At 44.4% G+C, this 13,741-nt stretch overlaps 1 protein-coding gene across 2 annotated transcripts in view; it reads left to right on the plus strand.

Annotated features, from left to right (window-relative positions):
* Positions 1–1,272: 1,272 nt before the first annotated feature.
* Positions 1,273–13,741, plus strand: part of LOC117357637 (TRPM8 channel-associated factor homolog) — a 51,655-nt gene continuing 39,186 nt past the window's right edge. The window contains exon 1 of one of the 2 annotated variants that reach the window (XM_033938495.1): positions 1,273–1,448. The gene's annotated coding sequence lies outside the window, so the exon portion shown is untranslated. Of the gene's footprint in view, positions 1,449–9,342; positions 9,388–13,741 lie in introns of those variants that run through there. The other variant, XM_033938494.1, reaches the window with a different exon arrangement.

A 13,741-nucleotide genomic window follows, 5' to 3' on the forward strand; every position in this document is an offset into this window, starting at 1 on the left:
AACTACTTTCCCTTTCTGTTCCTTCCCTCCATCCCATTATCTACCATCTCTCTCCCTCTCCTCTGTTTTTTTAGACCCATTATTTCTTCCCCTCCCCCCTCATTCTGGCATATGCATGTCTGTTTTGACCCCTTCTTCCCTCCCTCCGTGTACTTCTACACCAGGGCCCGCCAGAAGGCCTGCATGTTTTCCCCTTTCTTTACACCAGGGCCCACCTTCTTTCTAGCGTCCTCCAGCTTCCTAGTCTCACCTTCAAAGCAGCCTGCAGAGGATTGCTGGTGCTGTAGCGAACCTAGCAGACTGCCATCTGCCTCCGCAGCACGTTCCCTCTGCCATGCTCCCACCCCTCCTCTGACGTACAGGACCACGGCAGAGGAAACGTGCTGCGGATGCAGACAGCAGCCTGCTAGGCTTGCTACAGCCGAGCGGTGATCCTCTGCAGGCTGCTTTGAAGGTGAGACCAGGAAGCCGGGATGGAGGGAGGTAAGGAACAGAGGGCTAAATCTCGGGCCAAATACAATTACCCTGTGGGCCAAGTTTGACACCTCTGATTTAGATGTCATATCGAATATATCCTGTCACATGTCTTCCTAGGAAATAGAATTAAGAACCAAACTATCTGATAAACAATAGGAATAAGCTGTGCTATTCTATTTCAACTTGGCTGAAAGAAAATAGTTTACAAATCCTACATCATTAGTACTAACACCTCGGTTTTGAGGATATCTCTTCTTCAAAATGAGCCTTTATGTTGGAGAAACTGCTGAAATACTGCCTGATAGTTTAGTCCGTCTGTGGTAGACCAAAATACCAGTAGCAATTGTATCTCTGTTTTGGGATCAGATTCAGGAAGCTATTCATTAGATAACTGGCATTCCCATTCAGCTGACAACACTATACTGCTTTTGAATTATATTGCTGGAAAACTAATCATCCTCTTTCAAGCACTAGATGGCACCAAAGACTACATTATGTGGTAGATCAGACTTTCTTTTTAAAAAACATTTGGGATCTTTTCCAGAATTACTGTATTTGCAATTAGGTAAAGGGGGGCGGAAATAGGAAGTTAACAAATACTGGATGTTAAGAATAAATAACTCTTACTTGAAAGTCTGATGTTTCTTCGATTGTAATAAAAGACGTTTGTTACCTTTTTTAATTTTTCAATAAAGCTTCAAGTAAAAAAAATAAAAATAAAAAATCCCCACATCCTCTGGGAATAAAAAAAAAATCTTTTTAAAATTACACCCACAGAAGAGAGTAACTTTACCAACTCTCAAGGTAATGTTTAATAGCGAACAAGTCCAACAAAGCTGCACTCTTTTAAATGCTGGATTTCCAGGGGATTTCTGCTGATTCACCTCTGTACAGGGAAAAAACGTTCGAAAACGAAAGTAAAACTAAAAAAAGGTGTTCTGAGTCCGGAGAGCTGCTCTTTTCATTTGGAGGTAATTTAAAAGGTTTTTTCTTCTTAGGGTTTAGTTTTTGAAGGGCAGTAATTAAATATATTTATCTGCTGAATGTATACAGGAATGTGATTCCTACTGCTTTGTTTTGGAAACAGATGAAACGGTGGATTGAGGGAGCTACATAATATTTTCTCATTGTAAGCAGGGCAGGATTTACTGTTAAGACAAGATACAATTTAAGACCTCACATTACATGGAGCCTCGTTATTATTATTTGTTTTAGTTTAATATGAGGGGTGCTGAATAGTTCTCAGCCCAGCCAAGATGAGAATGACCTGGATATGGTTCAATGAATGATCTGACAATGTATTAAAAAAAAAAAAACCCCAAAAACCCATGGAATTTCGTTTCTGCAAACTGGTACATAACAAAATAAGATAACACCCCTCAGCTACATTGGCAAAATAACACTCAAAATTTAGGAAGTTTGGTTGAGCTAAGAACTTTTTCAGCAACCCCTCATAATATTTAAGAATGGACCATTTTATGTATATTCTTTCAGAAGGATGGAAAATTAATGAACCTAATCTTTACTTCTTAATTAATGATGTTGATGGGGGAGGGAGTGTTCTTTACAGCTTAATGGCCAAACACACATAAATCTGGTCTGATTGTAAATCAGTTGGATTAAATAAACCCAGAAAAGATCCCTTACATGTTAACATACAGTATCAAATGATTAGGAAAGAGGGTATATTTTTATTTAATCTGGACACATTTAATAATAATAATAACTTTATTTTTATGTACCGCAATACCATAAACAGTTCAGAGCAGTTTACAGAGGAAGAGACTGTATACAGACAGCGATATTACAAAAAACTTTCAAAATTACATTAGTAAGATGAATCAAATTTTTCCTGGAAGTACATCAAGGCAGAAGGGGAGTTAGAGAGATTTATCAAAGAGATAACTTTTGATTGACTTCCTAAAAGTTTGGTAAGAAAGTGTGTTCGAGAAAAAGTTGGTTAAACTTTCATTCCATTTGCCTGCTTGGAATGATAGTGTTCTATTAAGGAATCTCTTGTACACTATATTTTGGGCTCTTTTTACTAAGCTGCGTTAGCGTTTTTAGCACACGCAGCATTGTAGCATGTGCTGAACCCGCGCTATGTTGCTAGAACTAACACCAGCTCAATGCTGGCGTTAGCGTCTAGCGCGCCCGGCAATTTAGCTTGCGCTATTCTGCACATTAAAGCCCTAATGCGGCTTAGTAAAAGGAGCCCTTTGTGTTGGAACCTGCATGTCACTAGCCATGCAACCGTATATTGTCAGTTTGTCACAGTAGCTACTGTAAATGCTTATGATAATATAGAGAAACATGATGGCAGATAAAGGCCAAATGGCCCATCCAGTCTGCCCATATTTATTTTTAAAGTTGTATCTTATGCTTTTTTTTATTTTTATTCATTACTCTATGGTTGTAATTTTCCTCTTTTTAAGCATGAATCCTAATATACATAAATAGTTTAATAATATTACCATATATATATATATATTGAGGAGTGTGTGGCGCAGTGGTTGGAGCTGCAGCCTCAGCACCCTGAGGTTGTGGGTTCAAACCAGGCGCTGTTCCTTGTGACCCTGGGCAGGTCACTCAGTCCTCCATAGCCCCAGGTACGTTAGATAGATTGTGAGCCCACCGGGACAGATAAGGAAAAATGCTTGAGTACCTGATTGTAAAAACCGCTTAGATAACCTTGATAGGCGGTATATAAAAACCTAATAAACTTGAAAATTGATATATATATATAAACACGTTCCTTAGGGTTTAAAGGAGACTCCTTTGAGCAAATCCATTGATGTGCCTATAATTATTTTTAGGCTGGACATAGAGAAAGGCATAGGTCCATAGTAGGGTTGCCAGATTTCCTCAGAGGACACATGGCTCCGCCCTGCCCCCACATGAACCTCCCTGAGCTTGGGGCCACGTTTGGAGGGCCGCGTGACGATGTCACGCACAAATGCATGCATGTGACATCATCACGTCAAAGTCTGCGCATGCGCAGAGGCCCTCCAGATGTGGCCCCGAGCTTGGGGACTTCCAAAACCCAGGCAAGCTGCTGGGTTTTGTAGATTCCTCCTGGCACCTGGACAGTCCTGTACAAAGAGGACATGTCTGGATTTTCCTGGACATCTGTAAACCTAGTCTACAGTAAACAAGAAAAACAAAAATAATAAATGTAGACTAAAAGGAATGAGAACAATTGTTCTGTATTTTCAGCCAAATTTAGGAGAATAATTTTTAAGCTGAATATTAATCTTAATTTAGGAGCTTAAAAGCTATGCTTAGAAATGTAAGCCTGCCTTTCATTTACTTAGGGCTCCTTTTACTAAGGTGCACTAGCGTTCTTAATGCGTACTAACCCCGCGCTACGTGCCAAAAACTAACACCAGCTCAATGGTGGCGTTGGCTTCTAGTGCGCACTACAACCGCTAGAGCAGCTTAGTAAAAGGAGCCCTTAGATTTAAGAACCTAATTTCTAAGCCTAGTGCTAAAGATCTAACTTCTTCTCACCCCCTAACCCCCTCCATTTCTACCCACTTTTTATGCTCCTAAACTTAAGAGTTCAATTGCTGATATTCAGCTAGCAGTGATCAGCATTTTTTTTAAACACCTGATGCCAGGATTTCATTTATTTATTTTGTTTTATATCCTGTCTTCCCCGGAGAGCTCAGAACGAGTTACAAGGTAACGTATGTAATATTTGGACAAACGAGTTACATAATAATAATTAGTCAAATGGGTTACAGTGACAATTCAATTCTGGGCCGTATCCAGACATTGGCACTTAGGGGGAAATTCTATAAATGGCGTCCTAATTGTAGGCGGCGGTAAGTATCCTACCGCCGTCTAAACAGCCAATCGAGACGCATGTTTAAAAAAAAATCAAAAATCCCTGAGGCAGCAGCCTACATTAAAGGTGTTTTTGCGAGCCTAAGGAGGTGTGTAGGGCCGCCTGAGCTCGCCCAAGGATAGGCCTGGGTGTGGTTTCGCCTGGAAGTGGCCTTAGGCAAGCTTAGGTGGCCCTAGGCATCTCCCTAGGACTGCAATAGGCGCCTGAAATGAAGGCCAGCAAAATGCTGGTCTACATTTCGAATAGTGGCTGCTGAGCTGACTGTGGCAAGGGAATATCCCTGCTGCGATCAGTTTAGCGACCACGGCAGAGAACCTGTCCATTCCCCCTGCAAAGGCGACAAGCGGGAGGGATGCCCACTCCTTCCTGCCAGAACCCCTGAAGCTCCCCCCCCCCCGAATGTCCATGGTAGGAGGAGTGCCGAATTCCTCCTGCCCCCCCTCTCCTAAGATCATCGGCAGGAGGGATGCCCAGTCCCACTTGATGGAACCCCCCTTTAAGGCATGCCCCCCAACAACCCCTCCCCAATGCACTGGGAGAGAGGCCTAAGATTCCAATTGGACAAGGTGCCTTAGGCCTCTCCCCAGTGCATCCCACGATGGCAGCAGGAGGAATTTGGGGTTCTGGCAGAAGGGAGTGGGTATTCCTACTACTGGTCGTCTTCGCGAAACCACACCCACACCTAGCATAGGGTGAGCTTAGGGAGTCCTATGCACTTCCCTAGGCTCGCAAAAACGCTTACAATGTAGGCGGCCTGCCTTGCGGTGTGTTTTTTTTTAAAACGTGTGTCCCAGTTGGCTAGTTATTTGTATTTGGTTTTATTTATTTATACCGCGCCTTTCCCAAGGCGGGTCACAATAGAGTACATACCCAAACAGAATCACATACAGTACAACAAATTGAACATAAATAAAACATAACAGTGATAATGTAAATTCTCTTAAACTTACAGAGAGGCTACCAGCGCCTCGCATCAAAAAAACTATAAATCAAGTCCCATATTTCATCTTACAGGAGAGGTGTTTCTTCCACATTTTCTTAAAACTACTCAAGCATGTTTGCTGTCGTAAATATCCAGGAAGCTTATTCCACTCCCAAAGACCCACACATGAAAATATGCTAACTCTAGACACAGCTGCCATTTATAGAATTTCCCTCTGATTACCTGCTAAGTTTGTTGAAGTTGCAAGGCAGGAGATATATTTTTGATAAGCAGTGAAAAGACTGCTAATCTGCTACTATCTGCTTAAATCAGCGGTCTCAAACACGCGGCCCACGGGCCGCATGTGGCTCTCCAGATTTTATTTGTGGCCCGCGGTCTGGACTGGATCATTATCTTCCTTTTGGAGCAGCAGCGTGTCTGGCCAGCTCGTTCCGTTCAAAGCCACGGGTTGGCGTCTCCTTGCGCTATCCACGGAAGAGGCAGCCAGACATGCTGCTGCTCCAGTGGTGTACCAAGGGGGGGAGGCGGTCCACTGTTCTCCCTAGAGTGCAGCTCGTCTAGAGCAGTGGTGCCCAACTTGCTTCCCTTCCCTTCTCAGGCCGGCACCATGTTATTTGATCTCCCTGCTTCTCTTCGGGGCCGACCAACTCTCGCCACCCGATGTCAATTCTGACGTCGAGAGGACATTCTGGCTAGCCAATCGCTGCCTGGCTGCCCGGAACGTCCTTTCCAACGTTAGAATTGACGTCGGGCGGCGAGAGTTGGTCGGCCCCGTGGAGAAGAGAAAGAGGGAGATCTCGGCCTGTTCCTGATGGCGGCAGCGGCAGCAGCCTATTCCCCGGCGGCGGTGGTGTGGGGGAGGGCAGGAAGGAAGGAAGAAAGAAAGAAGGGGGAGACAGGGAGCCAGAAACAAAGCAAAAAATGGGATACGGAATCAAAGAAAGACAGATATAGAGACAGAAAGAAAAAGTTGGGGGAGGGAATGAGGTCTGGAGGAGAGGAAGCATACAGGAGGCTGAAAGAAGAGAAGAAATATTGGATGCATAGTCAGAGACTGATGAAATTACCAAACAAAGGTAGGAAAATGATTTTATTTTCAATTTAGTGATTGAAATGTGCCAGTTTTGAGAAAGAAAAGATATTAAACTTTAAATGTGAGGGCTGCAGAAAAAAATAGAGCACTTGGAGGGCCGTAGAAAAAATGGTTAATGTCTTATTAAAGAAATGACAATTTTGCATGAGGTAAAACTCTTTATAGTTTATATATCTTTCCTTTTAACTGTTAAAGGAAAGTTTTATAAACTATAAAGAGTTTAACCTCATGTAAAATTGTCATTTCTTTAATAAGACATTAACTATTTTTTCTGCGGCCCTCCAAGTACCTACAAATCCAAAATGTGGCCCCGCATAGGGTTTGAGTTTGAGACCACTGGCTTAAAGGAAAGGGTAGTAATAATAAACTGGTTGTATTTTGAAACCTGAATGGGATTGGGCTGGGATTACTACAGTACCGCACTCTCTATCGCCTCCAAACATCCGCTTGGTTTGACGTATGAACTGGGCGAACAGGCTGTTTTCCTACTACCAAGCCCTATGTCTAGTCACAGAGCACGCCCCTTTTGAGATCCGTGTATTTGAATTTATAGAATACGCTTAGAAAGTTGTGCATGTAAATTCTAATAGTGCTGATAATTGCTTGTTAGTGGCCAATTATTAACACCAATTGGCTTATTAATTAAGTTGTGTGCATAGATTGGCCGTACAGCCAAATTAGCATATGCAACTTTAGTCGCAATAGGTGTTAGAGCAGTGTATCGCAAACTATGTGCCACGGTACACTGGGGAAGAGGAGAGATGCAGGCGCCAGCTGACTGTCTACAGGACGTGCCTCTCGCAAAGAGAGGCACGTCCTGTATGCAATCTCCTGATGGCACCTCTTCTCTCTGCCGGCCCTTCTCTCCAGCTCTTCTCTCTGAAGGGCCTTTGCGCATGCGCTGACATGCATATGATGTCATCACACCGATGCCAGTAAACTACTGGGTGTCTCGAGCTGGAGACATAAGGTTTAGTGTGCCCGGCTCGAAAAAGTTTGTAAGACACTGTTAGAGGGTAATTATTTTTTTTTTTTTAATTACTTATTTTTATTTAAACAAATTATCAAGAATAAACTTCTTGTACAGAATATGATTAAGACATCATTAATATCAACCAAGAAAAAAAAAATAATGAAATACAAAATTATTCAATCATTTTAAAGTCCCAAGATGTAATCATGAGTGAGATTAACAAAAAAAGAAAATATCCAATTACTAATTAGGTGGATAGATGAGAATGATACAAGAGTGTCCAATAGATTACTTTGTTAGTATCTCCTCTTCAAGGCGTTTCCTGGAGAGGAATCCCGTTAATTGTGAAGGTTCGAAGAAAATATAATTCAAGGACTTATACTTTACAATACATTTGCATGGGTATCGTAATAAAAATAATGCCCCCATTGCAATGACTCCTGGCTTAAGAAGCAAAAATTCCTTCCTATGTTTCTGAGTTTCTTTTGTCACATCAGGAAATATCTGAACTTTAAGTCCAAGAAATTCTTTGTGCCTATTCTTGAAGTACAACTTTAATATCCAATTCTTATCTGGTGATAAAACCACCGTAGCTGATAAGGTAGCTGGACTAGCTACCTCCTTCATTGATAATCCCAACATAGTTGTTAAATCCATCTGTTCACCCTGTTCTTGTTGTTCTGAAGGTTATTGTTCTTCCATAGAGGGGAATTATTTAACAGAGCACATACTTTCTGATATTGAATTGGCTTAAAACAGGTGCCATAACCAGCCTATAGCGGGTGCCCTGTTAGATTACCTTTGTGTTAGACACATGGCAAAAGACAAAGAGATGCATTATCAGAGGAGCAATGCTGCCATTCATCAAGGTTGCAGCCCTGGCAATTAGTGCTTTTGCTCGAAAGTGCCAAAAGTGAGCTAATTCAAAATCAATTTGTACTTATATCACAGGAACATATAGAATAAGAAATTACAGGGGATTTATCTCACCAGTATTTCAAAGGATTTTCTTGTACGCAAATCAGTGGCATAGTAAGGGGTAGGTTACCAGATGTCCGGATTTCCCCGGACATGACCTCTTTTTCGAGGACATGTCTGGACGGCTTTTCAAAACCTGGCACTTTGTCCGGGTTTTGAAAAACATTCTGTCAAAATCGCGTCGGGAAGGGACATCCGCGCATGTGCGGATGCAATGCGGTGACATTACGTCATTGCGTTGCATCCACCCATGTGCGGATGCCGTCTGGGGCAGGGCTGAGAACGGAACAGAGGGTGAACAGGTGGAATGGGGAGAGACTTGGTGGGCCTGTGGGCGTGGCCATAGGTCCAGATTTTCCTTTGGGAAAATCTGGTAACCCTAGTAAGGGGGCGGGTGGAAGCAGATCTCCTCGAACACTGCCTTTGTGGGGGCGCGGAACCTCTCCTCTCCGCCCCCATTTGTTGTATCTCTTTAACTGCTCGCCAGCGTGAGCAGCGTCTCCAACCTGCCTCCATGTCGACCTCTGCTCTGCCTCTGAAGTCACTTCCTGGTTACTTCTAACTGGAGAACGAATCATCCTCTTTCAACCACCAAAGTCTACGTTATATAGTAGATCTGACTTTTTTGAGAAAGTTTGGGATATGTTCCCGAATTATTTGCAATTATGTATGGGGTAAAGTGGGGATTGACATAAGGAGTTTCCAAGTTTTATTAAGGTTTTATATACCACAATTCACTGGATGTGGAGAATAAATAACTCTTACTTGAAAGTCTGTTGTTTCCTTGATTGTAATAAAAGACATTTTTTGTTACCTTTTTAATTTTTCAATAAAGTTTCAAGTTAAAAAAAAACAACAACACACACCCTAGGAAGAAAAAATCTTTTAAAATTACACCCACATGAAGAGAGCAGTTTTGCCAACTCTCAAGGTAATATTTAATAGAAACGACTCCAACAAAGCTGCCAGGGGGTTTCTGATGATTCACCTCTGTACAGGGAAAAACACATTAGAAAACAAAAGTAAAACTTAAAGGTATACCGAGTCCAGAGAGCTGCTCCGTTCAATTGGAGGTAATTTAAAAGTTTTTTTCTTCTTAGGGTATAGTTTTTGAAGGACAGTAATTACGTATTCTGGTTTACTAGGTCTCTTTTTTTTCACCATTTATCTCTTGATTGTATACAGGAATGTGATTCCTACTGCCTTGTTTTGGAAACGGCAGAAACGATGGCTTGAGAGAGCTATTTTCTCCTTGTAAGCAGGGCAGGATTTACTTATACGTTAGACAAGCTACGCTTTAGGACCTCATATTATAAGTCTCAAACACTTTAAAATTGTAAGTGCTCGAGGCTTGTGTGGTTAAGGCAGAGCTTACAGGAATGGGGCAGGAACAGCAACAAAACTCGTGGGGATGGGGAAATTGCTTTCCTGCAGGGACAGGGACCAATTTCTCTGTGTCATTCTCTACTGTATACTATGACCCATGCTATACAGTTGTTGAGATAAAATGTATATTTTAATCTGGATATAATTTATTAGATAAGCTGATAGCTTGAAGCAATGCTAACAATAATAACAACCTATTTATTAAACAAAGAATGTTTAAGTAATTACTGGGGCTTACTCTAATAAGTGGTTGGGTAAAATGGGATTAATTCTGTCCTCTCCCATCAACCTGGAGAATTATCAGTTAATTCCTCTGAGGGGGTTACTTGGTGGGGTGGGAGAGTAAAAGTGATATTCCTGATTATCTTTGAACAGAGTAAATGTTTACATTCTATTACCTTCATAGTCTGGGCTAACCTGTCAAAGGAGGAAGTGAGTGATCTCCTTCTGTTCTCTAAGCTGGTTAGTTTCCAATTCACCTTAAATAATTTTCAAACAACTTTCTCAGCCAGTGGATTGTTTGACATTCCTTAACGTAACAAATGCATCGTGTGCCCTGCCTCAGGTAGATTAAGAAGGTTTGTATCTTTAATGGTAAGACTTAATTATAGCTAGGAGTTTCATGACTCTAATCTGTAGCTTTTATTGTACAGTACATAGAATTTAGACCTCTTGCGAACGCTACTAATTCAAAACATCATTTGACTTTGCCTAGAATTGTGGGTTCTAAACACCAGAATAGCAAGCTTCATTCTGACCTAATAAAACAAATCCCCGTTGTACTGTATTAGCAATGGTGTATGGCTCCTCAACGCTTATCCCAGATTTATGGTCATCATGAGAATCTGTGTTGGAGGTCTTGTGGAGGTTTGTGGTCTTTTCAACATGCGAGTGGTTGTGTCCTTTGATAAAGCCTTATTAGAATATGGTGGGTCTCTCCGTTATAGCTGTAAACCTGTGTGCTCTTGTCCTGTGGGTGGGAAGTGGGGGGGAGGGGTTTGGGTTGGGTTATCAGCTTACGGTTGTATAATTTGCTTTTCAGTCTTTCTGAATGTTTTGTATAAAGGGGGGGGGGAGGGATTTAGGGGAGGGACCGGGTGGGTTGTTAGGAAAATGATGCTGCTTTTGTTTGGATTGTATTCTGAAAAATTTCAATAAAAAAGATTTTGGAAAAAAAGAAAAGGTAGCTCATCAGAAATAAATGCGCCTTAGGCTGTGCCTGGGCTGATAATTCGCTTACAGAACAAATTTCATATGAGAAAGGCTAAAGAAGTTATAGCTTTTCAGCTTGGAGATGAGATGGCTGAGGGGAGATAAGCAGTGGCGTACCTAGGGGGGGGCGGGGGGGGCGGGCCGCCCCGGGTGCCAGCCCTAAGGGGGTGTTCCCGGCCTTGCCGTTCAGTCCCCCGCCACCCCCGAAGGACCGCTCGCCCCACTGACCTTCCTGCACCACCTGTGAAGCAGCCCGCAGCAGGATCGCGAAGTCAGCGTCAGCATCCCTGCACTGCTTCCTGCGCCGCGATCCCGCCCCTCCTCTGACGTCAGAGGAGGGGCGGGACCGTGGCGCAGGAAGCAGCGCAGGGATCGCTGACGCTGACTTCGCGATCCTGCTGCGGCTGCTTCATAGGTGGTGCGGGGAGGCCAGGGGGGCGAGCGGTCCTTCGGGGTGGGTCGGGGCATCAGGCCTTCAGGGTGGGGCGGGCGGGCAGGCAAGCAGGCTTTCAAGGGGGAGGGGGGTGACAGGCAGGCAGGCAGGCCTTCAAGGGGGGACAGGCCTTCGGGGGGGGGGTGCAGACCTTCAAGGGGTGCAGGCCTTCAAGGGGGGCAGGCCTTCAAGGGGGCAGGCAGGCCTTCAGGGGGGTGCAGGCCTTCGGGGGGGGTGTAGGCCTTTGGGGGGGTGCAGACCTTCAAGGGGGTGCAGGCCTTCAAGGGGGGGAACAGGCCTTCAAGGGGGGAAAGGCAGGCAGGCCTTCAAGGGGGGAACAGGCCTACAAGGGGGGGGGACAGGCCTACAAGGGGGGGGACAGGCCTTCAGGGGGGGTGCAGGCCTTCAAGGGGGGTGCAGGCCTTCAAGGGGGAGACAGGCCTTCAAGGGGGGGAAAGGCAGGCAGGCAGGCCTTAAAGGGGGGACAGGCCTACAAGGGGGGGACAGGCCTACAAGGGGGTGGGACAGGCCTTCAAGGGGGGGGACAGGCCTTCAAGGGGGGGACAGGCCTTCGGGGGGGGGTGCAGATCTTCAAGGGAGTGCAGGCCTTCGAGGGGGGTGGTGCAGGCCTTCAAGGGGGGACAGGCCTTCAAGGGGGGAAAGGCAGGCAGGCAGGCCTTCAAGGGGGGACAGGCCTACAAGGGGGGGGGAGAAGCTACAAGGGGGTGGGACAGGCCTTCAAGTGGGGGACAGGCCTTCGGGGGGGTGCAGGCCTTCGGGGGGTGCAGACCTTCAAGGGGGGGACAGGCAGGCAGGCCTTCAAGGGGGGGACAGGCCTACAAGGGGAAGGGACAGGCCTTCAAGGGGGGTGCAGGCCTTCAAGGTGGGACAGGCAGACCTTTAAGGGGGGACAGGCCTTTGGGGGGGGACCATGATTTAGAAGTACACGGAGGGAAGGGGGTGTTCAAAGAGACATGCATATGCCAAACTTTGGGGGGGGGGAAGAAATAATGGGTCTGAAAATAGAGGAGAGGGAGAGAGATGATGGACCATGGATTTAGGGAGGGAAGGAACAGAAAGGGAGAGAAATTGGACACAAGGGATGGTGTGGAGGAGGGATAGAGATACTGGATAGGAGGGTAATTAGGAAAAGAAAGGGAGAGATGGTGGACTCTGGGATGGTGGGGAAGGAGGGAGAGATGCCGGATGAAAGGGTATTTAAGAAAAGGTGGATCTGTGGAGGGAGATGAAAAAAAGGAAAGATACCAGACTTCCTGGGAAGGGAAGGGAAATGGAAAGGGAGGACAGAGTTGGCAGATGGATGGTTAGCATGCAGAAAGAAGGAGACCCTGGCAAGCAAGTTATCAGAAGAAAACCAGAGCCTTGGACCAACAAGATTTGAAATATAACCAGACAACAAAAGGTAGAAAAATTAATTTTATTTTCTGTTTTGTGATTATAACATGTCAGATTTGAAATGTGTATCCTGCCAGAGCTGGTGTTGGACTGCAAACGTGAGCTAGGATTTAACAGAAAGAGGAAAAGTCCTTTTTGTTTCTTTATTTTATTTACACCACAGCGCCAGTGTGGTTAGGAGAAGCCAAAGGGGGTGAAAAAGCTATAAAACCCACCAGGAGTTTTGAAAAAAATCACCCAACTGGGCAGGAAAATCGAATTGAAAAACCAATTCAATAGGGCTGAATCGAATCAAAATTTTTTTTTCCTGTATCTGGCAGCATTAGTTTGCGCTACTGTCTTAGACTTTAGGACCTGGGATTGGGGAGAGATGGCATCCTCAGTACTTTATAATGCAAGTGAAACGAGGATTTGGTCAGACTTTTGAAGGGTCTGCAGAAAAAAAATATTGTATAGGCCGGGGACATGAGACAGCAGGAAATGGGAACTTTTCTTCCTTCTATTTTTGTGAATGGAAAGGCTGAGGATGTCAGAGAGGTCAGTTAAAATATGTGCTTTATAAGAAAATATAATAATGTGTTTTATAAAGTTTATAGCATAGCTGGCCTACCCAGTGAGGTGTTCCTAGTGGTGATGGTGGCAGCGTGTCAATGTGTTGAGAGGAAGAGGTGGTCTGGGAAATTCTGCTGAGCAAACTCCGGGCCCATTTCCACCCCCCAGTTAGTCCACTCCACTCAACTGATTCACACACTGAGTGGGTCTTTGGGTGTTGTTTTGGGATCTCTTCCAGTGGTTTATCTCCTTCTGGTCCAAGGAAGGAAACTTTGTTATCCTTAGCATTGACCTACAGAATATGTTTGTAACAGCGCTGCTTGTGTGGCATTAGGCTATGTAGTGATTGAAAGAAAAAAAACAGACCTTTGCACATTTTTGCACTATATGGTGGGTGTATGAGGAGATTCACATTTCCTGCACAGCTA

This window comes from Geotrypetes seraphini, chromosome 3 (genome assembly GCF_902459505.1).
Source record: "Geotrypetes seraphini chromosome 3, aGeoSer1.1, whole genome shotgun sequence".
Taxonomy (NCBI): Eukaryota; Metazoa; Chordata; class Amphibia; order Gymnophiona; family Dermophiidae; genus Geotrypetes; species Geotrypetes seraphini.